The sequence below is a fragment of the Triturus cristatus genome, chromosome 12 (assembly GCF_964204655.1).
Source record: "Triturus cristatus chromosome 12, aTriCri1.1, whole genome shotgun sequence".
Classification (NCBI taxonomy): domain Eukaryota; kingdom Metazoa; phylum Chordata; class Amphibia; order Caudata; family Salamandridae; genus Triturus; species Triturus cristatus.
Genome location: NC_140595.1, coordinates 464,649,856 through 464,676,252, shown reverse-complemented (window position 1 = coordinate 464,676,252; position 26,397 = coordinate 464,649,856). Strand labels below are relative to the sequence as shown.

The window sequence follows — 26,397 nt, the reverse complement described above, 5'->3', positions numbered from 1 at the left end:
CAGAGATGTGGTGAGGCTAACAGTGCTGTGAAAATATAACCTACTCTCGGCCATGTGCAGACAAGCACCACCCATGGGGGCTGACAATGGATACAGTGTACAATGACACAACAGCAGAAGTGACCATCACAAAGCATACACACATCTCGAAAATAGACACACTAATCAAAACAACCTGTGGAGACTGTAGGTGTCAGGTCACAAACTCCCATTCCATGCCAGCAATGGCACCTAACAACCAGGATGAATGTGCACAATGATGTGATATGAATCACATGGACAGCAGGGCAAATCACAGAAACAGCATCCAGACAATGGCCCACAACAGCAATACGAATGCACTGATGCAGATGCACAAACACAAACAGGCAACCTCACATTGCACATCTGACACAACATGTGTGTGTGTGTGTGTGTCTCAGTATCCCCAGGCAACTACACAACACATGAGGGGGGCTGAACCACAGTGACACAGATGTGGACACTGTGCCATACAAAAGTAAACCATCATTGGGACACCCTTAGTGGGCAATCAGGCATTGTGAGATGAGAGGGAGCACAACAGACACATGTGACACAAATTGGAATGAACACCAACTAACACAGCAAGAGACTGGCACACAAAAGCACTACCCCCAGGGACCAGACATTGAGGTGTCACAAGCATGCATGACACCTCCACTGTGATGACAAAGGTAGATGTCATACAAACTGGGAAACCCAGACATGTGTCCTGTTCCACAAACGTACATCACACATACACAAACAGAAATCACTCAGCATGGCCCGTCATCCATGGACAAACGGGAGCTAGGGGCCCATCCAAGCAAATATTTACATCAGTCCACCCTCAACACCACACACCCTGAACTGCAACAATGTGCATCTGTGAAGCACATATGGACAGGTGACATTGCACATGCACCCATGACAAACACAGGAATGTTGGGAAGAACTAAGGTGCACAGACTCATCACACAAGGACAGTTTACAACCCTGGTGAATGACAGGCATACTGCACAGTATGCGGTACATGCCCATGACGTCAATGCTCACGTAACCTTCAGAATACCTGCCACAGTCCCAGGGCAATGCAGAACCCAAGGAGAACTACAAGGCACACATGCTGACACCTGCAAATATTGCAGCCCTGAACCCGACAAGTAGGAGCAGTCACACACACCTACACATGTCTCAATCACTGAAAGGTACCACCTAGGGACAACTACATGATATTGCGATCAAACATGTGCCTTGGGGACCCCTGACTATGTCCCATCTGCGTCTGACAACATCATCACCACTCAGAACTGACAAATCCCAATGATGAAACACCAATTAACAGTAGTGTGTCATGCACCCACACATCTGGTAGACCATGGCAAAGTTGTGGGATGAACACAGTACCACTCAGCAAGCATCAACAACAGGAACATATCAAGTGAACACTGCCTGTGGACACACACACACATGCTCATACAACACACACCATGGGCCCAGGCTATGTCACGGGACAACACACTTACCTGAGGGGACCCAACTCCTGTGGAAGCCCAGCTGTGCCAAACATAGTCACAGCACATCTCAGTCATGTCAGCAGAACACTTGGTCAGTCAGCCATCAGTTACCACACAATGAAGCCTCTGGTCACAACAGCCTGGGTACGGGAGTCTCCCCTAAGTCATCTGCACACACTCAAAACATATGTACAGCAAGTTGCACAGAGGACCCATTTGCTCCTATACCAATGATGCCCACACCTGTAGGTCCAGTGGTGATGCGCACAAAGTCTGTGAAATAGACAAATTGGACAATGGGAAGCACATCATATGTGCATGGGTGCAAGCCAGCGATGTGAACATGCAAATGAAATGTTCACAAAGATGTCCACAAATAGTTGATCATGACACACCCAGGTAGCTGCAAAGGATGACATGGATACCGACCAGAATTGGATACATATCTCATGGACCACATGGAGTACCTCACATCAACACCTCAGTATTCAACATTGTAAACCAAGGATTACAGATGCAAGGGCATGTTAAACATCATCAACCTAATATACAGCTAAATCAAGTTTACAGGGATAAAGAAAAAAGCTTTATTCAGCGTAATAAAAGTTAAACGTCCGTTCAAACAAAAGGCCAATGGCCAGTCCATTATCAAATGCCAAGGAGTGAACTAGAGTGACAACTGTCACACGTTGCTTGCCTGCACTGCTAAGGACAAGGGACATTCCCTCGGAGGGGCATACATGGGGGTAGGCCAGGCACCACAGGGACAGGATCAGGGCGCAGCAAAAGGAGACAGTGAAGAGGTGGTGGATGCAGGAGAGACACTTGCAACTGCAGTGGAGCTGACTGAAGTGGTGGGTGCAGTCACAACTGTGGGGCAGAAGTCAGATGGGGTGGGTGCCGGCACAACTTCAGTGGGCAGGTCAGATGGAGTGGATTGAGTCCCCACTGCAGTGCCCAAGTCAGATGGGGTGGTCGTGGACTCCACTGCAGTGCCTAAATCCATGTGAGCGGAATGGGGTGCAGGTGAGGTGGGCAGGACAGATGGGGGACACGGTCCCCACATCAGTGGCACTAACTGTCTGACCAGGTGTGGAGGAGCAAGTGGTAGGGGGGAGGGCCTCAGCATTTTGGGGATGGTGTATTTGTGGGTGGGGGAACCCGGGGCAGGAAGTGGCGGGGCTACCTCTGGAGTGGTGGCCTGGGGGATGGAGGATGGAGACTTCGCCTTGGAGCTGCGTGGCGGCGGTGGGGTCTTGCTCTTCCGGCTATGGGGGGACTTGGGGGTGGGGGTCTCAGTCTGACTGCGCCTGGGGAAAGGTGTCTGGGAGTGAGGGGCACTCCCCTCTGTGTGTGGGGACTTCCTCTTCCACTTGTAATCTGGATCTGCTGGGTCAGTGGGGAAGAGGCCAAGGTCACAGAGGAAGAGCTTCTGTGGAGATGGGGTTGCAGGTGAGGGAAAAGAAGGGGGCTGGGAGAGAGAGGTTTCGGAAGACTGCGGAGTGGTTGTGGATGACTGTTTGTGTGTCTGCAAACCATCCCCTGTGAGTGTGGTATCAGTCCCCTGCGCTTGCTTGTGTGCACGTCTCGACCTTGGTTTGGGTCTCTGTGTGCTGCTCGTGTCTGTGGCTTTGTGGGAATGTACGGGTGTGTGTGTGCTTGGGACAGTAGGCTGCTAGGAATATTGGGTGGTGCAGGGGTAGGAGGGGTGCGGACTGTTGGAGGAGGGACACTGCTGCTGTCAGGGAGGAGGCCACAGACTGATTGGTCCTCTGTAGGGCTGACATGCCCGAAGAAATGCCCTCCATGAACAACACCAGTTGCATCAACAGACTTGTGTGTGCATGGAGGACCTTCAGCATCGACGTCTGCCCTGCATGGATCTGTCTAAGTAAGTCCAGAGACTCCTCACTCAGGGCAGCAGGGGACACAGGGGCAGGGGGTGCAGTACCTGGCACAAAGCAGGCATGCTCCCGAACACGGGAGCCTCCAGGGACCTCTGGGATAGGAGGCGATGGGAGGGTGGTGATGGTGGTGGTGGGGGCGGTGGCGGTGGCGGGGACAGCCTCACTAGCTGGGGTTTGGTGGCCCTGACACCCGCCTCCACAAGGGAGTCATCCTCAGACCTGCTGTGGCCCTCAGCTGGGAGGGATGGTGCTGACGACTCCTCTGTGTGGCTCCACTCGCCCTCCGTGCCACTGGATCCCCCTGACTCCTCTCCTTCTGTCCCTGTCAGGCTCTGTGGCTTCTCCTGGTCCATGGAGCTGTCCCCTCCTGTGGCCGTGGATGTATCTGGATAGGAATAGGAAGTAAGAGAACAACATCAGTCACCTGCACTGACTGCACACACCACAGTGAGTACATCACATCACAGGGCAAGCCCTGGCATCATCAGCTGAACACTGCTCAAAGTGCCAACACAGTTTAGAATAAGCCAATTGTCATTCTCAACATCAACCATGGCACACATATCCCTCCTTGACTTGCACTCATATGTCTGTTGCATGTTGGATGCTAATACCCCAATGGCCCGACATGCACCACCCACACATTAGTTGGACATGCAAGTGAACAGCCAGCCTTATATCTGTGCTGCAGAGGCAGAATCTGTGCCATGTGTCCCAAGTGCTAGGTCCAACACGGTTGTATTCTATGAATCTGGCCAATCCATGGAAATGTACGACTCGTACACGCCTTCCGCATCGTTCAAATCTTCACCTTCATGAAACACTAGTAATTGCAACATTGTTGTAGGCATCCACCTGAATTTCCAGCGCACAACTCGTACAAGTTTTGAATCCGCATCCTTCTCCATGACAGTCCAGAGCCAATGGGTGCGCCCAGCTCGGTCAACTGACTGTACAACGCGTATTTTGAAAATTCACATGCACCCGTCTCCATACGTTTCAATGGCCAAGGCGTACGCCTGTCTCGGACCATGCCTGCCCGACGCGTATGCATGAGAGTCACCCGCGTCAGACCTCATTGCATTCAATAGCAAAGCGTACGCACGGCTCGGTCATAACCCGTGCAATGCGTTCGCATTGTCACCCGCGTCGGACCTCATTGCAGTCAATGGCAAAGCATACGCACGGCTCGGTCATGAACCGTGCATTGCGTACGCATTGTCACCCGCATCAGACCTCATTGGTGTGACTATTCGACGGATTCAACACACAATTACTTGCCAGGGACACCTGTGCACACCTGCCACACTACAGCATTGGCCACACAGTGTCCCATGGCATGTAAGGCTGCATTCCCTGGGTGTTTGGGGGGGCCACATTTGGTTTGTTGGGTGGCACTTTGTGCAGCCACTCCCAGGCTGTGCACGTGTACATGGGGGCAGAATCCTTTGTGTGTGGTTCACATTACCACTGTGATGTGCAAATGTACCGTAATGGGCATGAGTCACGGACACAGTTTTATGTTGGATATGTTTGGGCCATGTCACATAGACCCTGAGTCCTGGGGGTGATGGCATGTACGTCACAGTGAGACCTGGAGCTACAATACTGATGTGCACCCACAGTCTGTGTGCATGTTGTGTCTCAGATGTGTCTGATCAATTGTGCCCAATGGGTGACAGTCTCCACATCCATATGGTATATGCATCAACCTTGATGGTGTATGTGTGTGTCTCAGAGACGTGCATGTAGGGCCTGCAGGGACAACTGTGGCCACTACCTGTGGGACTCACGCTTGCCTTGGGGTGTGTACGTGATGCCCTATGTCCATGCCAGTGTCGATGTGGCAATACAGGGACCCTGGTTTTCTGCATGGCAAAGATCTGTGATGCCTGGGAGACATCAGGCCTCACTTGTCACTGTGGTGTGTGTTTGTAACATCACAGCAGTACATAGGTCGGGTGACACAGCCAGATGATTGGCCATTGCAATACATGGGACTCATGTGGACATGTGGAATTGAGATGTGAGGTGATGGTCATGTAGGTGACATATGTGTCCATGCCCAACAGCACCTACCTCAGTACATTGTGTAATGTCATGATCTATCATGTGATATTGAGCCTGGTCATGGCCACATGGGTGGATGAACCGACAATCTTCCTTTGTTCATCTCTGTTCTGCAGGGCACCAGCTGTCCATCGACCGCTCCCAGACCTTGCAACCATGCAGGAACGCGACTGCATCCGACGGTACCGTTTCACCAGGCCACTGATTGAGGAGTTGGCGGAGCAGTTGGCACCAGATCTGCTACCTGGCCGGACATACCATACAGCACTGGCCCCAGAGGTGAAGATGATGGCAGCCCTGCACTTCTTTGCTACTGGTACCTTCCAGTACACTGTGGCTACTGCTGGTGGTATGTCGCAAACTATGTTTAGTCGGGTGCTACGCGATGTCTTGGAGGGGATGTTGCATTTCCTAGACCTTTACATCAAGTTCCCGAGCCCAGCTGAACCTAAGGATGGGCGACAATTTCCGTTCCGCTCGCGGAAATGGAGAAAATTCAACATTTTCGTGTTCCGCGCGGAACGCGGAAATTTTTAAACATTCGCGATCCGCGAGGGAACGGAAATTGGCGCCTAGGCAGGTGTGCTTTCTCCCCATATCTACTACCGTCAACAATTTTCTGTAATCCTTGATGGAGCTCTGTGCACCCATGAGTTTAACGAGCACAATCCCCGTGTAGTTCCTGACACCAGGAGGTTCTGTCTCCTCATCTGCTGCTCTGATCAGTCTCTGGCCCTTTATAAACAAGAGGTATGTGAACTGCATGGAAGCCCCGCCCGTTTGGCACCGGCCCACACACCAGCAGTGTGCAACGTCTTCCCGCCCTTTCCCCCACTATGATGGACAGCTAACTCGAGGGACCCCGGCGCCCGTCGGTGCTGTGGCAAGGTTACAGACACACATGGTCGCTGTAGACAACTCTTCTGGCTCTTTACACAGCTGTAGTGTAGGAAAAGCACTATCCATTTACCCAACGAGGTAGCGTAGCAGTGATTAGCCAGTTGAAAGTACTCCAGTTGAGTAGAGGTATTGCACAAAACGGTGGCATCTTCTTGGATAAATATGCAGGCAGGGCAGGATTCATTCTGGCACGATGCTCCTGTCACAAAAATTGAACCCCAACAGGAAGCACTTCTATTTGAACTTCAACTCGGGCACCTGCTTTATTTATATCTGTAAGTCTTACAGATATAAATAAAGCAGGTGCCTGAGCTGAAGGTCAAATTCAGTAACGCATTAATCAGCACAAAACATTCGGGGGCAAGGTCGAGTCTAGGCAGGTGTGCTTTTGTCCCCATATCTACCGTCAAAAATGTGCTGTAATCCTTGATGGAGCTCTGTGCACCCATGAGTTTCTCGAGCACAATCCCCGTGTAGTTCCTGACACCAGGAGGTTCTGTCTCCTCATCTGCTGCTCTGATTGGTCTCTGGGCCTTTAAAAACAAGAGGCATGGGAACTGCATGGAAGCCCCGCCCGTTTGGCACCGGCCCACACACCAGCGGTGTGCAACGTCTTCCCGCCCTTTCCCCCACTATGATGGACAGCTCACTCGAGGGACCCCGGCACCCGTCGGCGCTGTGGCAACGTTACAGACACACATGGTCGCTGTAGACAACTCTTCTGGCCCTTTACACAGCTGTAGTGTAGGAAAAGCATTATACATTTACCCAACGAGGTAGCGTAGCAGTGATTAGCCAGTAGAAAGTACTCCAGTTGAGTAGAGGTATTGCACAAAACGGTGGCATCTTCTTGGATAAATATGCAGGCAGGGCAGGATTCATTCTGGCACGATGCTCCTGTCACAAAAATCAAACCCCATCAGGAAGCACTGGTGTTTGACCTTCAACTAGGGCACCTGCTTTATTTATATCTGTAAGTCTTACAGATATAAATAAAGCAGGTGCCAGAGTTGAAGGTCAAATTCAGTAACGCATTAATCAGCACACAAAAATCTCCGCGATCACACGAAATTTCGCGTGATCGCTGAGATTTTTTGCCATTTTATGATATTTCCGCCCATCCTTACTGAACTCCCTGAAATAAAGGATGCCTTTTATACACTGGGGAGGATGCCGAACGTCATCGGATCTATTGATGGGACACATGTGGCCCTGATACCACCAGAGGCACATGAGCAGGCATACCGGAACAGGAAACATTTCCATTCGATCAATGCTCTGGTGGTATGTCTTGCAGACATCTGTATCACACATGTGTGTGCACGGTTCCCTGGTTCTGCGCATGATGCCTCCATAATGAGGTGTAGTCGCATTGCAACGCTGATGTCACAGGTGCCAGCTCAGCATGCCTGGCTTGTCGGTGTGTACTGACTGTTTATCATTGTGTGTGTTTGTCAATGTTGTATTCCGCACTCCTACAAAACTCAGCTACTTGTTCATTTTTTTGTGAGTAGGTGACTACGGATACCCCAACATGCCGTGGTTCCTGACACCCCTCAGGAACCCTGTGACACCAGCCGAGATGCGCTACAATGAGGCACATGGTCAGAGCAGGAGGGTGATTGAGTGGACATTCAGCCTCCTGAAAAGCCACTTTCACTGCCTGGACAAGACCGGAGGGGCCCTCCCATATGAACGTGTAAAGGTGTGCAAAATAATCCTTGTATGCTGCATGCTACACAACATGGCAGTGCGGAAGAAGGTGCCTCTCATCCAGGATGACGATGATGATGACCAACCTCCGGCACCTGTGGAGGATCCCTGCCTGGGTCAAGATACCAGTGATGATGAGGATGAGGGTGACGTCCGCTCACAGCTCATCAACAACTTCTTCACCTGAATGTGAGTTTCCAGGGTTGTTATGTCAATGTATGGAGTTAGCGTGGAATGTGTTGTGGCTACTCTGTTGCTGTCTGAGTGTGTCTGTATGCCACTTGACTGGATGCGTGCAGTGATGTGTCCATTCAGGTGGTGTGTACTCCACAATAGGGTAGTACTGCTAAGTTGTTTTTGTGTAGGTTTCTTGCGACATGTTTTGTGCATGTGTATTGCATTTCTCTCCTGTTCTGCTGTGCTTTTGACTGTGTCTTGTGTCTGTCCTTCACAGGGTAATTTGCCTGTTGTATGTTCAAAACTGACCCCTAACACCCAGAATCCGACACCAGTAGGAGTGGTCAATTGACATCAAGTGATGTGCCACACACCCCTGGACTACAATTTTCAGACACTCTGTGACCGTGTGTCCACCGTAAAGTACAATTGCCTTGCAACTATTTTTGAATAAACATGTTGCTCATGTGTAATGAATCTGTGCTATGCTTTGTTAGGTGAGTTGTCTGACTTCCCATATCTGACTGACATTTACTTACCTCACCTGTGGACTTGTTACCACTGACTGTGGATAGGTGTTGTTGTGCATACCTATGTGTTTCAAGTCAACATCATTGTGTGGGATGAGTAACATGGCCATGGTGAGTATGTTTTGTGGTGCCATAGTGGTGTGTCTCCCTCACATGTGTCACATCTCCATGACTCATCTAACGTTGGTCACATTGTTGCAGTATTTGGCATGCACTGTGTTGTGTAGCAGATCGGCATCTCCATGACACATGCCAATTTGGAATCACAACAGAGGCAAGTATGGTGTACTGGTGAGTTTATTTTCGAACATGTGTGAGGAAAGTGCACAGGATGGTGGGTGCTGTACATTGGTTTTGAAATCCAAAGTTCACATTAGAGTTGGAATTGCTGGTAGATGAAATGTCCAGAGTAAAGTCCACAGTCATCTGCTACATTGGCTCAACATGAACCCTCCATGTCATGTGGGCGAGTTGTGTGCAATTGAACAAGGTGAACGGGTTGCGCACAAAGAACATTGTCCAGAACAGGTTTAGAGGCCCTGGGGGATGTGCTGGGACATCTGCCTCTCACATGTCCTTCTTCGGACGACCCCTCTTCTTCCTTCTTCCGGGGGTGGGGGGGGGGATCCTCAGGTGCAAGTCTCTGCGGTGCAGGGTACTCTCTGCCAGAGTCCTCCTCCCTCCCTGTGGCGCTGGCAGATGGTGTTGCAACAGATGTTGTGGCCACACAGGGAGTTGTGGATAGGTTTGTGTTGATCTGGCGGAGGCATTGGAGTATGTCCCGATGCACTGCAGTAAGGGCATGCCACTTGGCATCCATGCGGGCATGGTGGGCAGCCTGCTCCTGTTGCATGTCCTTGAGGATCCCCACTACCTGGCCAAATCCTCCGGTGCTATCCTGGTACGCATCTATGATGCGTGCCAGTTGGGGGTCATCATGCAGTCCAGACCCCTCTGCAAGGCGCGCCCTCTGCCTCCCACCCCTCCAAGCACCCCTATCCACACGGGCAAGACCAGCGGCGGGACGCACAGGTGACACTGGGACCCCTTGGGTGGTGTTGCTGGTGGTGTTTGCTGTAGCTTCCGGGGTGTCCTGTGTCCCTGTGCTGTGGGTGTTCAGTGGCCTTGGTCTGTCTGTGTTTGCGGGGGAGCCCTGTCGGTTTCCAGATGCTGGAGGCGTGGGTACAGGGGGTGCAGATGCTGCTGGTGCTGCATGATGACTCACACCGGAGGGGCCAGGTTGGTCGTCGTCATCCGAAAAGGACAGAGACAGAGTCAAACCAGAGAGCTCAGTGTCCACCAGAGTCTGGGCCTGGGAATCCTCTTCATTTGGTGCTGGGTCCCCAGCACCACCTGTATTTGGAAGTGACACACAATGTGAGTTATATTTCTACATGCATCAATGGTTCACAAACATGACATTTTCTACTTTACGAACAGATGCCTGCCTGTACACTGCTTTTTCCCAGCTTGTCACAGACAGAGTTTGATATTGTTGTTGCCCATGTCCCAGCATGGCCTTGTGCTCCCCACAACAGAGCCCAGTGTCAGACATCTTGTCAGTCCCTTCCCACTCCCTGTGGGGCGAGTATGGTTCAGTTGGAACTTGCTGGGCCATGTGGGTGGGTGTGGATTGTCTGTGACTGCGACTCCCATCATACTCTTGGCTACACCCCTCTTCCCAGCATGCCCATACTTCCTCCCTCTTGACTCTGCTTCCCTGTGAGGGGGTGTGACAGCAATGGCAAGATGGCTGACTGTGAAGTCCTGGTCTTTGTTGTAGCCCAGTTCCCAGCAGGGCCTTGTGCTCCCCAAAACAGAGCCCAGTGTCAGACATCTTGTCAGTCCCTTCCCACTCCCTGTGAGGCGAGCATGGTTCAGTGTATGATCTGTGTATCATCTGCGTATGTAATAGCCTCAACCTCAAAGAAGTCGATCAGCGTGAGTAATGGGGTCATATATAGATTGAAAAGTGTGGGGCTTAGAGAGGAGCCCTGAGGGACCCCTGACAGACTCCGTTTTTCTGCCGACTTGTATTGGCCAAGGGTGACAATGCTACGTCTATTTCCTAAGAAAGATGTAAACCAGGATAATGCCTTGTTGGTAATGCCATTGATAGCCAATCTATCCAACGAGACAGCGTGGGAGATAGTGTCAAACGCTGCCGATAGATCCAACAGAATCAGTACTGCATCCCTACCTTGATCTAAAGCCAATTTTAATGTTTCTGATGTATGGAGCAGCACTGATTCTGTCGAATGGCCAGGTCTGAAACCAGATTGTTTAGGATGGAGAATATTTTCTTTCCATAAGAATTCGTTCAATTGTTTGTTCGACAGTTTTTCAGCCAACTTACTCAACCAGGGCAGCAATGAAATTGCTTGAAGATTAGAAAGTCTACTGGGATCAGCAACTTTCTTTTTTTGGAGAGGTTTTACTGCTGCAATTTTCCAGGTGTCAGGGACACTAGCGGACTCAAATGATGAATTAAGTATCTTATTAATGACTGGATTGATGATATCTACTAGTGCCTGAAAGACTTTGGGGGGACAAGGATCAAACGGGGAACCCGATTTACAGGTAAGGATAGCCTGTTTTGATTGTTCCAAGCTGACTTCTTGAAAGCTGGAAAAAGCTCCGGGAGACCCTAAGAATATAGATTCCTTCATCGAAGGGGTGGTAGCAGGGAAGTCTTTCCTCAGGTCCATAATTTTTTCTTCGAAGTATTTAGAGATTTTATCACATAATACTTGTGATGGTATCATTTCTCGTATCAGTATCTTAGGTTTCGTGAATGACTTGACAATATCAAAAATGATTTTTTGATCATTTCCTGCTGACTCAATTTGGTTGGAGTAGAAAGTAGCTTTTTACACTTTAATATAGCGATGGTATTGTTTAAGGGCATCTTTAAACAACCTGAAATCAGTCGATTTATAGCTAGTCCTCCAAATTCTCTCTTTTTTTCTGCAAATCATTTGCAATTCTTTTAAACAGGGAGTAAACCATAGATCTTGCTTTTTGTTATTACTCAGTACCTTTCGAGGATACGTGAGTGGGGCTAAATTATCGGCCAGAGATGCCATCCATTCATTAAACCTGTCAGTGTCTATAGATGGAATACCTGAAAGAATGGGTTTTATTGTCTCTGCCTTAATTGAGAGCTCTGGATGTATGAGCATATTGTTCCATTTCCGGATTTTCATAGAATCTTGTGAGTTCCAGAAAGTCACTGTTGGATCCATATCAAATCTAATCTTAAATGAGATATATTTATGATCTGACCACGTGATTGTCATGGGAGGCTCTGCAATGAGGTTGGTCATGTTGGTGCAGATACCATCCAGGATGGGTGTAGATTGTCTGTGACTGCAACACCCATCATACTCTTGGCTACATCCCCCTTTCCAGCATGCCCATACTTCCTCCCTCTTGACTCTGCTTCCCTGTGAGGGGATGTGACAGCTTTGGCAAGATGGCTGACTGTGAAGTCCTGGTGTTTGTTGTATCCCAGTTCCCAGCAGGGCCTTGTGCTCCCCACAACAGAGCCCAGTGTCAGACACCTTGTCAGTCACTTCCCACTCCCTGTGAGGTGAGCATGCTTCAGTGTATGCTTGCTGGGCCATGTGGTTGGGTGTAGATTGTCTGTGACTGTGACTCCCATCATACTCTTGGCTACACCCCCTTCCCAGCATGCCCATACTTCCTCCCTCTTGACTCTGCTTCCCTGTGAGGGGGTGTGACAGCAATGGCAAGATGGCTGACTGTGAAGTCCTGGTGTTTGTTTTGCTACAAGTCCAAAGAGAGCCCCTGTACTTCACTCAGCTGCACCTAGTACGGGGTGTCTTCTGATGATGTTTCACAGAAGTGTGGCTCAATGCATTCTACCCGATGAGTTGTGTGGAGTGTGTGTTGAGGGGGGGTGTGTCTCCACATGCTGGTAAGTATGTTCAGAGCTGTCAGTCCTCCTTCCCACCCGGCCAGACATCCCACCATGAAATGTGCTTCCATTGGAGGGTGTGCAAGTTGTCTTTCAGGATGTCAGTCAGTGGTGTCCTGCTTCTGATTTGCGCACATGCCCTAGCAGGGCCTTGTGCTCCCCACAGCAGGACCCAGTGTCAGCCATCTTGTCAGTCATTTTCCACTCCCTGTGATGTGGGCATGTTTCAGAGAGGTCTTGATGTGCCAATTTTGAGGGGGAGCATTATCTGTGACTACAAACCCCATCATGCTTTTGAATACACTCACTTCACCTGCATCCCCACAATTCCTTCCTGTCAGTCAGCTGCACTGTGAGGTAGTGTGTTTGTGGTGGCAAACTGTCTGGCAGTGTCTATTTAGCATTGTGCCACTGCCGTGCTCTATTTGTTTGTAGGTTGGTGCATGTCATGACACAGTTCCAAGTCACTATGAGATGGCAGGTATTGTGTTTGTCTGACTGGCATACACATCTTGGGTTGATTATCTATTGGTTACTGTAGCTTTGCTTGCGGTGCATGGTTTCACTGTCCCCTTGCCACACAATCATGGGTATGTTGTTTGTGTACTCACTAGGCTCTGGTATGTCTGTTAGCCCATGGACGCTCTCTGGTGGTAGGATGTCCCGCACCTTCTCCTCCCAGGTCCTGATGTAGACTGGTTTGGCAGGAGGGCCACCGCCGGTGCACTGACTCAGGGCGTGATCTTTTTTGATGAGTTTCTTGACCCTCCTGCGCACGTCATACCACCTTTTCTGGATATCGTCCTTTGTGCACCATGCTGGTGCTTGGGCGTTCACCTTGTCCACAATCCTCGCCCACATCTTTGTTTTCTGTGACATGGGGGTCCTTTGGACCAATGTACCAAACAAATGTGGCTCTACACTGATGATCTCGTCTACCAGCACTTCTAACTCACTATCTGTGAACTATGGATTCTTCTTTGGGGGCATGGTGATGGGTGGTGGTGGTGAGGGATGTGTGTGTGAGGGTGCAAGTGAGGGTGGGTTGGTGTTGGTTTTGCTGGCTGTATGTGTGTGTGATGTTGGATGAGGTGTTGATGGTCTGTGAGTTGTGTGATGGGTGAGTGTGTCTGTGGTTGCTTTGTAATGGTGTTTGCTGCTGGCTGTGTCTCCTGTTCGCAGGGGATGATTGGTAGTCTTTGTCCCAGGTTTTTTTTATTTGGTATTTATTGGCTTTGTCATTGCTTGTTTGGTCCTTTTTTGTGTGTCTTTTTTCCTTTGGGTTTTGTAGGCATGAAGGAGACATTCATCTGATGGATACGGACGCTGATGTTGTCTCGTGCGGGCTTCTCCGCCTCGTTCACGCTGCCTATCTTCTGTGTTTCATACGCGTCGGTCACGAAGGTCTCTATTGCTTGCGGGCCCGGTTTTCTGTGAGTGTCGGTCGTGCGGCTTGGTCTCCGTGCGAGTCGGTCTGAGTTTCCACGCATTGCATCGTACTGATCGGATCGGACATCGCGGGTACGGGTCAGTTGGGTTCATTCCGGGTTCGTGTCGGTCGGTGAAAATCGTGTCGGTTTTCCGTCCGGATCACTATTTTCCCTACGGCTCGGTCGTACGGCTTGTATTCCGTACGTGTCGGTTGTAATTCACACGCGTTGCATCGTACTGCACGGGTCGTACGGCGCTGGTCCGTGTCGGTCGGTATCCGGTCCGGGTCCGTGTCGGTCGGTTCGTTTTGCGGCCGGAATCAGAATCGGCCCCTTAATGTTTGAATATTTAACTATTATTAATAATTAAATCTAAACATTATTTAATTAAACATATACACTACAAACACATTATTTTGTAAATATTTTTTGATTAAAAAAAAAAAATCAAATATTTAAACGCATTTTGTAAAACACTCCCCAGACTTATACCCTATAAACACAACTTCCAAATCCTAAAACAATAATTTCTAAATTCACAAAACATATTTCTAATTTGAAATTTAAATTTTTTAATGTATTAAATATTTAATTAAAATATTTTAAAACACTCCCTACCTTTATCCCCTATAAACCCAACATCCTGCTCCTAAAACAATATTTCCTAATTTCGAAAATATATTTTCTGAATTATAATATTTAATTTCAAATTTATTACAAATGCAATTCAATTATTTTAAAACACTCCCCATCTTTATCCCTATAAACCCAACATCCCGCTCCTAAAGCAATATTTTCTAACTTCGAAAATATATTTTCTAAATTACAATATCAAATTTCGTATTTATAAAAAATTTAATCCAATTATTTTAAAACACTCCCCACCCTTATTCCCTGTAAACCCAACTTCCCGCTCCTCAAAATATTATACAAGTTTTATTTTTTATAACATCAACTAACTATTATTATACTCAAAACAAACTTTAAATAGATTAAAATATGGTACAATAGCGACATTTTAACATAACAATATTTTTACAGTCGACATTACAAACTTCGATATTTTTAACAACACTTAAAATCGATATTTTCAACATCGCTATACATAACATCGATATTTAATACTGTTGATATACTAAACTCGATATTTATGTATATCAATATTAAAACATCGATATTATGTCTACTTACCGGTTCATTCGGAACAGAATGGTTTTATACCAGGGTGTAACAGATTCCTTAAATTACGACGGTTGTTTCACACCATGGACTGGGCAAAGAGCATAGGGAAGGCTGGCTGGGTGACATCTTTGGATATCGAAAAGGCGTTTGACACATATTTCATGGTGGTCATGCAACAAATGGGTGACAGACTGTCCTTTCTCAGGTGGTTGGAACTCTTTTATAGGATGCCAGGCGCTCGGGTGCGCACTGGGGAAGTGATTTTGGATCCTTTTCTGACCACCAGTGGGACAAGGGAGGGATGCCTTCTATCCCATTTATTGTGTGCCCTGACAATGGCGCCACTGGCATGACTGCTGCGAGATCGGGCACCACAGTGGGCTTCCAGGTTCTGGGGGAGCCGCAGGTTATATCACTGTATGCAGACTATGTGCAGGTGTATGTGCGGGCAGACCCCCAATAAGCTTCCGGAAGGAATGTCAGCACTGGATGACTTTGGGCGTGTGTTGGGACTCCGCATCAACTGGGACAAGTCTTACCTGTTTCCCTTGACACCACTGACGGACGGCCAGAGGGAGGCTCTACTGCACACTGCACTGTTCTGGTCTGACAATTCAATACCATAAAGTATTTAGGGGTTCAGGTGTATCATGGAGAAGATGCCCTAATGTAGGGGAACATGGGCAAGGCAATGACCTCTATTCATTGCTCACTTCCCTTCTGGACCAGTTTGTCACTGTCATGTTTGCATTACTCAGGCTGTTCCCAATGATTATACGGAAGTCTTACTTTAGGGATCTAAAGGACTTATTGATGACCCTCATATGGGGTGACTGTAGGCCGCAGGTAGCTGTTAGCAAGTTCTACGACCCTTTGGAAGAGGGTGGACTGGGTGCTCTTCATTATGAGCTCTATTATGGGGCAGCCCAACTGCAATGGCTAATGTAATGGCTGGCTCGAGCCCCACAACTGAAATACACAGGAGTGGTCGGTGACTCATAAGGAGGCCCCCTCTTGCACAGACTCCTGCATGTCACTCTACTCAGGACCTCAGACAGTGTTTTATTATGGGTGGACCTAGACATACGGAGGCAGTATATTCACTGGTGTGCAAAGTACGCACCTCATGCCTCTAGCTTTCCCAGATGTGCGATACTGGAGTGTGTGACTTTGCAAGGTACATACTGGACAAAAGACTAGGAAGATGTAGGAATCCGGACTTGTAAGATGTGATGTCTGAAGGGGGGTTATACTTCTTCAACTAACCAACAGGTAACTTTGGACTGGGCTCAGAGACGTTTCTGCTCTACTTGGCTCTCAGAGGGGTGATGCATAGGACGTGGGGCATAGATAGGCTTTCCTGTTTTCAGTTTCTATTTTTGGTAAATTCTGGTGGGGTTTTTTCCGTGTTTTCCAGTGACTTCAATACCTTAAAAAAACAGTGGTTATCAGTGGTTACACATTTTCGTGCCATTAAAAACAACAGAAACAGTGTTTTCCCGGTGTTTATGGAACCCTTTGCTTTTATTATTGCTTGCTTTCTGCAATGATAGTGAATAGCATATAGGCAATGTACTTCAGTGTTTATGGGGTCCAAACTATTTTCTTTACAAATCAAACTTATTGTAGTACAACATACAACACTTCTTCAGTGAGTCTTTGATCATGCACACTCGCTCTTTCCTTCCAATGTAAACTGTCATCTGTGTAAAGGCCCTCTCAACATTGCCAATTGAGACGGCCAACGTCAAAACAGCCAGTACACAATTTGCTAACTCTGGCCACTGACAGCTTTCCATGCCAATACTGGTGCACCTGAAGATTGTGATTCTCTGGGGCAGGTGCTACAACAAATGCATTGTACTGGGTGTATATGCCCTCAGACGGACCCAAAAACTAGGTTGCTCTCGGTCTGAGCTTTTCTGCAGCATCAAATCCAATTCAGCTGGACCTGGTGTAGAAGGTATTTCACCTTGTGGAGCGATCTAAGACTACGGCCTTGCCCCACTGGAAGAATAAGAGGTCCAAAAAAGTGACTATGTCCGGAGGTAGAAATCCTCACTAGCGAAGGTGCAAAAAGTATCCAACTGGCAAGAGACCTTCTTTGGGTGTGAAATTCAAATCAATCTCAGTTAGAGATTTTCAACCAAATGTCAATGACTTCACCCAGACCTCGCCCAGCAGCTATCCAACAACTAAGGCCCTCTTCGGCCACAGCCTGTTGCCTTGCCATCTGAGGATTTTTTACTTTTTTAACTCCATTGCCGTCTGCCATAGCTTGTGCCAAGGTACCAGTCAAATGCAACCAGATGATCATGGTTGGCACTTAAAGCTTTTTAGTGCTATTTTCACACTTAACATAACTCCAAGTTTCCCTTATTGGATTTTTGTTGTTGTGGTGTCAGTTGTCATTTTCATTATTAAAATGTACTCTGTTTTTCAAAATTGGGTTGGGTTTTTTTGTGTGTAGTGTTTTGACTTTATTGCTGTTTTAGTACTGCACAAATACTTTACACATTGCATCTAAATGAAGCCCATCTGCTGTTTAGTATAGCTACCAGGGGTTTGAGCTCAGGTCAATTTAGTAACTTTAAGAGTTCACCCTGAGAGGGTTATGGGTATTACTTGAGATGAGTACTCACCCCCTCAATAAATGTCCTACAATATTATGGTCATAGATTTACGGGAAATCAGGATTACAAATGTATATACTGATTAGGGTTATCTGTATTGTTTCCATCACATTTCTGTTAAATAGATAACGATGGATTTGATTTTGATTGTCCACCAATCAGCCTCTGATTCTAATGTTATTTAGAGACACAGTAAATCTTTGTTATTTGTGCTGAGTGAACTTTAATTCTCCGAAGTAGCATGCTGTTTGCTGCTGCAGAGTGCTTCAATGCCTTGCTAGGGATAGTCAGAGCTATATAAATGTTATGTTATGTTATGTTACAGGAATTTATAAAAGCGCACATATACCCGGAGGTGTCTTGGCGCTAGACCCAACAGTGACCTGCTACAACCTTGCCCCTAGTGCTGAAAGAGCCAGGTTTTTAATTGCTTTCTAAAAATGGTCAAGGAACTGGCATTCCTGAGAAAAAAGGGAAGGGAATTTCACAGTTTAGATGCACCGTAATAAAAACTGCGTCCACCCCAATAGGCTTTGTGAATTCTAGGAACAGCCAGTATTCGTGCTCCCATAGACCGAAGCTGTCTGGTGGGTTGATACCATGTAAAATGATCCTGCAAAAAAGAAGGACCAAGGCGATGTAAGGCTTTAAAAACAATGCACAAGGCTTTAAACTCGATACGCTGAGAGACGGGAAGCCAGTGAAGATTGCGGATTTCGTTAGAGATTGAGCAGTGTCTAGGGATATCCAGTATGAGAAGACATGCTGAGTTCTGAATCATCTGGAGTTTTCGCAGGTGCTGCTTCTGAGCGTTAAGGAATAAACCATTGCAGTAGTCCAGCCTAGATGAAATAAGGCAGGAGACTACTGTTCTCTTGGTGTTATCAGGGATATAAGGAAAACATTTCCTAATTTTTTTAATGAGGAGATGCGAAGCCGACACCACAACATTTGTGTGATGATGGAAGGTAAGTTTATCATCCATGAACACACCCAAGTTCTTTGCCTTAACCACCGGATTGGGCGGGGAGCCCAGCTCAACGGGCCACCACAGGTAACTCCAGGGAGGCTGTATACTGCCGAAAATCAAAACTTCCGTTTTACTGGAGTTAAGCTTCAGGCAGTGTGCTGTCATCCATTTATTAATTGCACTCATGCAACATCTGAACTGCGAGGCCGGAGATTGTTGGAATTTAGAAGCTGCCACCACAATCTGGGTGTTGTCAGCATAGGTGGTCAGGCTGAAACCAAATTCCCGAATAAGGGGCGCTAGTTCAGAAACTTATATATTAAACAATGTGGGGCTTAAAGAGCTACCCTGAGGGACACCACATGGAAGAGTGTATGGATTTGAATTGAAGCCATCCATGGATACAGTGGACCTACGATCAGTGAGAAAGGAGGCTATGAGTGCTCGTGCTGTCTCTCCTATTCCTAGCCCCTCCAGACATCTTTGCAGGAGGAGATGATCCACAGTGTCAAAAGCCGCAGAGAGATCAAGGAGCACCAGAGCTGCTGCACCTCCTGCGTCCATAACTGCTCTGATCTCCTCAGAGGCTTTGATCAGTGCCAGCTCCGTGCTATGGTCCTTGCGAAAGCCAAATTGAGTATGATCCAGCAAACCGTTTGCATCAACGAATAGTGACAATTGATTGTTCATTATTTTGTCCACTATCTTTGCTGGCAGAGGCAGTCTAGCAATGGGCCGATAGTTAGTTGGTTCAACTGTAATACAATTTACAGTTGAACCAAATGGTTTGAACAAATAATTGCATTTCTCCTAACAGAACTTTTAAGGAAGACATTGGTCTTTTGTGAATATGCATTACATGGAGTATGCTTTCTCAGTGTGGTTGTGTGATTTGAAAATAGACATTTGTGGCATAGGATAAAATAGTGCTATGGTAACAAGCATTTGCGTAATTAACAATCTATGAACATTGGGATGGAAAAATGTATTACTGACAATGCAAACCATTACCGAGGTGTTTTAATTGGGTGGAAACTTAAATTCTGTAGGAAATGTTATTACACATTCATATTGATGTTTTGCAGTAGAAAAACCACACAACTACTTTTGCTTTATTTGCTGCACATGTGAATGTATCGAAAAATGCTAATTAAAATATGTAGTATCTCATACTTGAACACATCTGCCTAAAAGCACGCATGTTCACTGCTTTCATTTATTTGGTACAGATGAGGCACAGTCTCCATACTAAGTACTAACCTTTAAAGGAGACCGCGTTCTAGATTATTTTTACATCAGGTGAAATAACGTGCTGGTTGAATTTCACGTTTATAAGCGATTAGGAAGTCTCCAGCCGACTAGAACACACCGTGCCAGGTGACCTTGCTGTGGTGAATGATTTTCACTATCCCCTCGATCCAGTTGTAACTGGAAAGCAGTTACTGAGCGGTGGTGTGGCAAGTTTTTCACACCTGTTTTTAAGCACATTTCAATATTCCCCTCCCTCCACAGTGGCAAATCCCCTCCCTTCCTCCATGGGCTTTCAGGAAATACACCCTGGCGTCATGGGTCACATTCAATTACTAATGAGTCAGCCCCCAGTCTGTCACCAGCGTGACTCCGGTGCAGCACGCACTGCACAGTTTAAATTAAAACTGTGTACGTTTTTAGTCAGAACGAAGGATGGTTCCTATCTGCCATAAACATAAAAAAACTGATTATGTTGGCATTAAGAATATTAACCCCTTCGCCGCGGTGCAAATTCCGCCGCGGCGCTGGGGGGGGGGGGGTGCGGGGTGAGCGCGGCGCCGCCATGCTCGTGACGGAACCACGCCGTCATGAGTCACGGGCGAGCTGTGCTCATGACGGCGTGGTTTTGTCACGACTCCGCCCACTCGTTATTTCGCCCGCACAGGCGGGGAATCAGTGACGCGTGGGCGGAGCGGCCACAGCATGACGGAACCACGCCGTCATGAGCACAGGCCGCCCGTGACTCATGACGGCATGGTTCCGTCATGCGCACGCAAGGGGTTAATGGAAAATGCAAACGTAAGCAGCAGCAGGGATAACAATTGTGGAGGACTTCTCAGGCGCAACTAAAGCCACATTTCGGGGGCTGGGGGCTAATTCTTCTAGCAATAGGCAGAGTGGAGAGGAAGGAGCGAGGAAACAACAAAGCCTCATTAACACGTAAATGGTCTTTTAAAGACCTCTGAAGTACTCGGGTGCGGCTCAAAACCTGTCTCTGTGCACGCCCTGGAAGCTGTCTCAGCCCGGGCTGACACACACAGGGAGGGGGTGGGAGGGTGGGTTGGGGGCTGAAGCCCTTTGATCCTTTGCGCTCAGGGTGAAGACTAAATTAGCGCTTCACCACAGATACAAAGGTGCCCCTCCAGAAGTCAGTATGCTAACAGCTCTTGGGGCACCACCTGAGCTCCTGCACTAAAAAAGACCACACGTGCACACTAGCCAAATCCGCACAATTTAACGAGCAGCACGGGGAAACAAACAATGGAAATCCCTCAAAAAGAGCCAGTGCAGGCAGCTGAGAGGTTTCCGTTGTTCTAAACTTCCCAGAGCAACCTTTTCAGTACAGTTCAGCTTTGTACTGGTTTGGCTCCCTCAAGTGGCCAAGCAGTATAAAGATGTGGAAAATCAGTGACACTCGGTTTAAACCAGGTCAGCTGTTTTTAGGCGGTAGGGTACTGTCGGGGATAATCAGTTTAAACCGAATTCCGGACAGCCTAGGCATAGACCAATAGAAACCACCCGCCTCACCATTAGAGGTGGTGTTGACTGGTGGGGATTGCACCAAGGCTATTACTTGCTTGTACACAGCCTTGTGGTGGCAGTCTGCGAGGAGGACTGAAGTGCTCAGGGACTGGTGGAAGACCACACTGACCATGACATACCGAACAAGATGTGGGACCGCTGCCTTCTGTCGGTCTGACAGGTGTCGTGAACTGCTAGGTTTCGAGTTACTCAATTCCACTACCTTCACCACACATATCAGTCCCAAACAGGATTGGGAGGATTTTCCCTAGGGGCGAGTATTAAGTGCCCCAGGTGAGGGATAACTGAAGCAGATTTTGTATACATGGTGTGGTCATGTGTGTAATATCTCCCTTCTGGCTGCAAGTGACACCAAGTGTGTCAGATACGACTAGTGTGCGTTGTTTATTTGACACAAGACGTGTTGGAAAATGGTCCTCTCTGAAGGGTCACCCCAAACATTTTGCCTTCCTCCTCCTCTTTCTCTGACCTTCTTTTTGTTGGCTTTAGGACTCAGAGCACTTTACCAATGCTAACCACTGCTAATGTGCAAGTGCTATTTGCCCTAAACTTGGTAACATTGGTGTATACACAATTGGCATACTTAGGTTACTTGTAAGTCCCTTGTAAAGTGGTGCATCATGTACCAGGGGCCTGTAATCTAAATGCTACTAGTGAGCCTGCAGCGCTGGAAGTGCCACCCACATAAGTAGGCTTTCAAATCTGTTTCGGGCCTGCCATTGAAAGGCCTGTGTCTGCAGTTTACTGCCACTCTGACTTGGCATTTAAAACCACTTGCCAAGCCCTAAACTCTCCTTTTATTACACATAAGTCGCCCCTAAGGTAGGACCTAGGTAGCCAATAAGGCAGGGTGCTGTGTAAGTAAAAGGTAGGACATGTACTTTTCAGTTATACAAGTCCTGTTAGTGACAAACAGCTAAATTATTTTTTGACTACTGTGAGGCCTACTCCTCTCATAGGCTAACATTGGGAATTCCTTGATACACTTTTAAGCTGTAAGCCCTGATCAGAAAGAAGTAGCTGCATCATGATTTATTTCTTTGGAATGGTAATCATAAATCCTCTTTAGTGGTAAAGCTGGGTTTAATATTTCTAGTTTATAAATGCCACTTTTAGAAAGTGGGCATTTCTCTGCTCTTACTGTTCTCTGTGCCTTGCAGCCTATCTCCGATATACATCTGAGGTAGGTGACCACTACACTTTGTTTGTTCCATCTAGACAGCCACAAACACAGGAAGGGTGGTATGACAGAGAACTCATCTGCATTAATCTGCATTCTCATAGCTCTTCCTGGGTAGGAAGGGGATTGGGAGCGGACACACCTGAATAGGCAGTGTTCTGTTTCCCACTAAAAGCGCTTATTACCCCACCCCTCCCCCCACTGATAGTCTGGAGCGAGGGCCGAATAGAAAAGGGGGGTCTGTGTACTTCAAGGGCCTGCTTTGAAGTTACCCCCCACTTCAAAGACACAACTGGATATAAGTACTGGGCCTCTGACCCTACCACGACAGTACATTAATGGGCCTGTGAAGAACTCTACCAGGAATTCTGCTTTACTGTCCTGTTCTGCTGCCTGCTGATCTTTGCCCTGCTGAGGACAAGAACTGGACCCACCCCAGAGTGGCTCCAAGGACTTACTGACTTGCACCATGTTCTGAAGTCTCAGGGTTATCAAAGATGTCCTTCAATCCTGCAACAGCACCTGGACTCTGCCATCGGTGAGTCCTGCCCTGCTAAGTGATGCCAATCCAGTCCTGGGATGATGTCTAGACAACTTTTAAACATTTTCCTACTTTGTATGTGTGCTGTACAGTGCAGCACACATGCAGAGTCAGAAAGGAAAGGGGAAATAAAAACATTTCTACTTTGAACTCCTGCTTTCAAGTGCCATTAATTTTCGACACAAAACCCTATCTCAAAGTTTTGGTAGATAGGGTTTTACATCAAAAAGCAAGTGTGGTTGCATGAGAACACCCGTGTACCACTCATGTAACGCACCCTTGACGCTAAGTAACACAAAGCTGCTTTGCTTTACTTTAGGGAAATTTCCAGTAAATAACAAATAAACTGTTTGTGCTGGTTTGTTTTGTGACGAAAACACAGTCAAAATGTTTGTACATCTGAGACTAAATCTTTCTGCACATTTTGTGTTCAGTCGATCTTCAATCTACTTTTAAAACAATGACTTACATTTTTACAGCACTTTCTGTCACAGGCTGAAATTCATGCTGTTATTCCCCAGAGCACGAACCACTCTTCGAGTCTTTATCTTCAGAATAAACACAGACATGAGATTGCCTTAACCAACTGAGATTTGCCATCAGAACACATTTCATTTCGACATATCACTTGAGATACATTCTTAACCCTGCCTCCCAACTCCAGGAGTGAACAGCAGATTCTTTCCAAACCTAGTGCAAATTGAACCACACCATCATTTTCGCTTTTCAGAGGTGGATGCTTTTTTGTAGTTTTAGATTTTCAAAGAATGCCTGCCTCATCGAAACCAAAAGTGAGAGATTCTCCCTTCAAGAGAGGGTCTGGGTCCTGAACTTAAAGGCAGATGATATTGGGGTAGGTTACCAGCCCTGTTGTGGCAATAATGCACTCCTGGGTGACACACACGCACACACACACGCAGACACGCAGACACGCGCACACACACGCAGACACGCACACACACACACGCCATTTGCTAGCAAATCCATAGCCTCTATGTTAGAGGAAAACATTGCACAGCTTGCAGAATGACATATTAAAACAGTTCAACTGTCACCAATGTATTATCTAACTGTTTGCACAATCTTCTGATAATAAGTCTCGTCTGTTTAATCGTGGTGCCCTCAAAAAATTGACCCAAATTACACATGGAACTAAGGTCAGTGAGAAGAACAAACGATTCAACCTTGATCTAATGGTCCCCACTTCCTCAACAGAAGACTCGAAGACGCGTGGGCTAACAAATGAGCTCTCGAAGAAAAGTGGGCCTAGCTCTCGACTGCACTGCATAAAAGGCCCTGGCCTCCATATCAACAGGTGGAGCAATCAGTTGTTTCTGTGCTCCTGGAAAATCAGGGAAACAACAGATTAACTCAAAAAACAACGTTAAATACCTTGAAAAAAACTGGCATCAAATGTTTGCAGGAGTCGTGGTCACTAGCTTCAACCCCACAGCGAATTATATTGGGTATGTCTACCCTGCATTACCATCGACTTGTGGAGGCCACTCATTTTGTGGAGTTGCTACATATATGCACAATTGAGTATTATCGGAAATATCTGTCCTTCAACCTCAAAACAACATTTCACTTGTAAACTTAAATTTTGCCCAGAATGGCACACTTAAATTAAGAGCAATAATAGTATGCAATATATAATTAAACCCCAATCCAATTAAGAAAAGAAATCCCTGGGAGACCTTTTGACGATGACTAAAGTCACTATCAGAACCAACCTCAATGCTATGTGGATCCTCACAGCGGATTTCAATTCAAACCTTCTCACTTCCAATTGCGATTCAACATGGCATGACATGGATGATACACAGTGGAACACCTCCCCCCCCCCACACCATCAAAAGACAGACAAGAAGGGCAGCTCTGATTAACAGCCTACATAACCTGGGCATTTGAGCCTTTTAAATGGGATCTTTCTATTTGACCAATTTGTAAAGCATGCATACCTATTGCACCACAAAGATGGGCCAACCCTGACTACACCCGAGTTACAATGAGGGACTTCCACAACATTCTTTATTACATAATTTTTCCCACTCTAAAAGGTGACCACCTATACCAAAAAACACACATTATCATTTAATAGCGAGCTCTACAACTCTCAGAACTTGCTACGAACGCAAGCAAGAAAAAATGGAAACAATCTGAAAAATTAACTGGCATGCCATGGTGATAGCAAGTCTGAATGAGGCAACGAAACAATGTTCTGAGAAACATCTTGGAGGGGATAGTCCCCCTTCCACTCTACATGAGAACAATTTACTGGAGGATTGCTACAAAAGGCATCAAAGATGTCTCTGTTGGGCATCACTACCACGTTATCCAGCCAGATCTGTAGTCATGCATCAGATCACTTGAAAAAATTAGACATTAGAGCCTTAAAAGCAAAACTTAACAAAATTAGGAGACTGAAATAAAAACATTAGAACCACTGACAGGAAAAAACTATGGACCGTAAAAATAGAAAGGAAGTGAAACTTCATGAGGCGGCCAATTGCAAAAATGCAAGGACATTTTAGTTCCAAGGTAACCAGTTTATATCTGCGCAGAAAAAGCAATCCCCAGTGAATATTCAGCAGGCCGTCTGGACTGCCTATATCAGAAGATAATACTTTGTCATTTGAGAAGATGCAATTTAAAGGCAAGTAACAACCCACATCAACTGATGCCCACAATCTCACAATCTTGTGGAGTGAAGTTTGTAGCTTTCAGCCACAGCCCGGGTGCATGCAAATGATCACACAACATTCGGAGCTTGGAATTACACTTCTTTTCTGTTCGGCATGTAACCGTTAACTGAACTTTCTCAATCATGAATTCCATCAACCACTTATGTCACTTTTCTATGGAGTCCATCAGGAACCAAAAGGGTCCAGTCATCTCCAACTTCAAGACACTA

At 47.0% G+C, this 26,397-nt stretch overlaps 1 long non-coding RNA gene across 1 annotated transcript in view; it reads left to right on the top strand.

Moving 5' to 3' along the window:
• Positions 1 to 8,663, top strand: part of LOC146776113 (uncharacterized) — a 63,720-nt gene extending 55,057 nt beyond the window's left edge. The window contains exons 5-6 of the long non-coding RNA XR_014971979.1: positions 7,909 to 8,296; positions 8,562 to 8,663. This is a non-coding gene — a long non-coding RNA (uncharacterized LOC146776113). The remainder of the gene's footprint in view (positions 1 to 7,908; positions 8,297 to 8,561) is intronic.
• Positions 8,664 to 26,397: the final 17,734 nt, after the last annotated feature.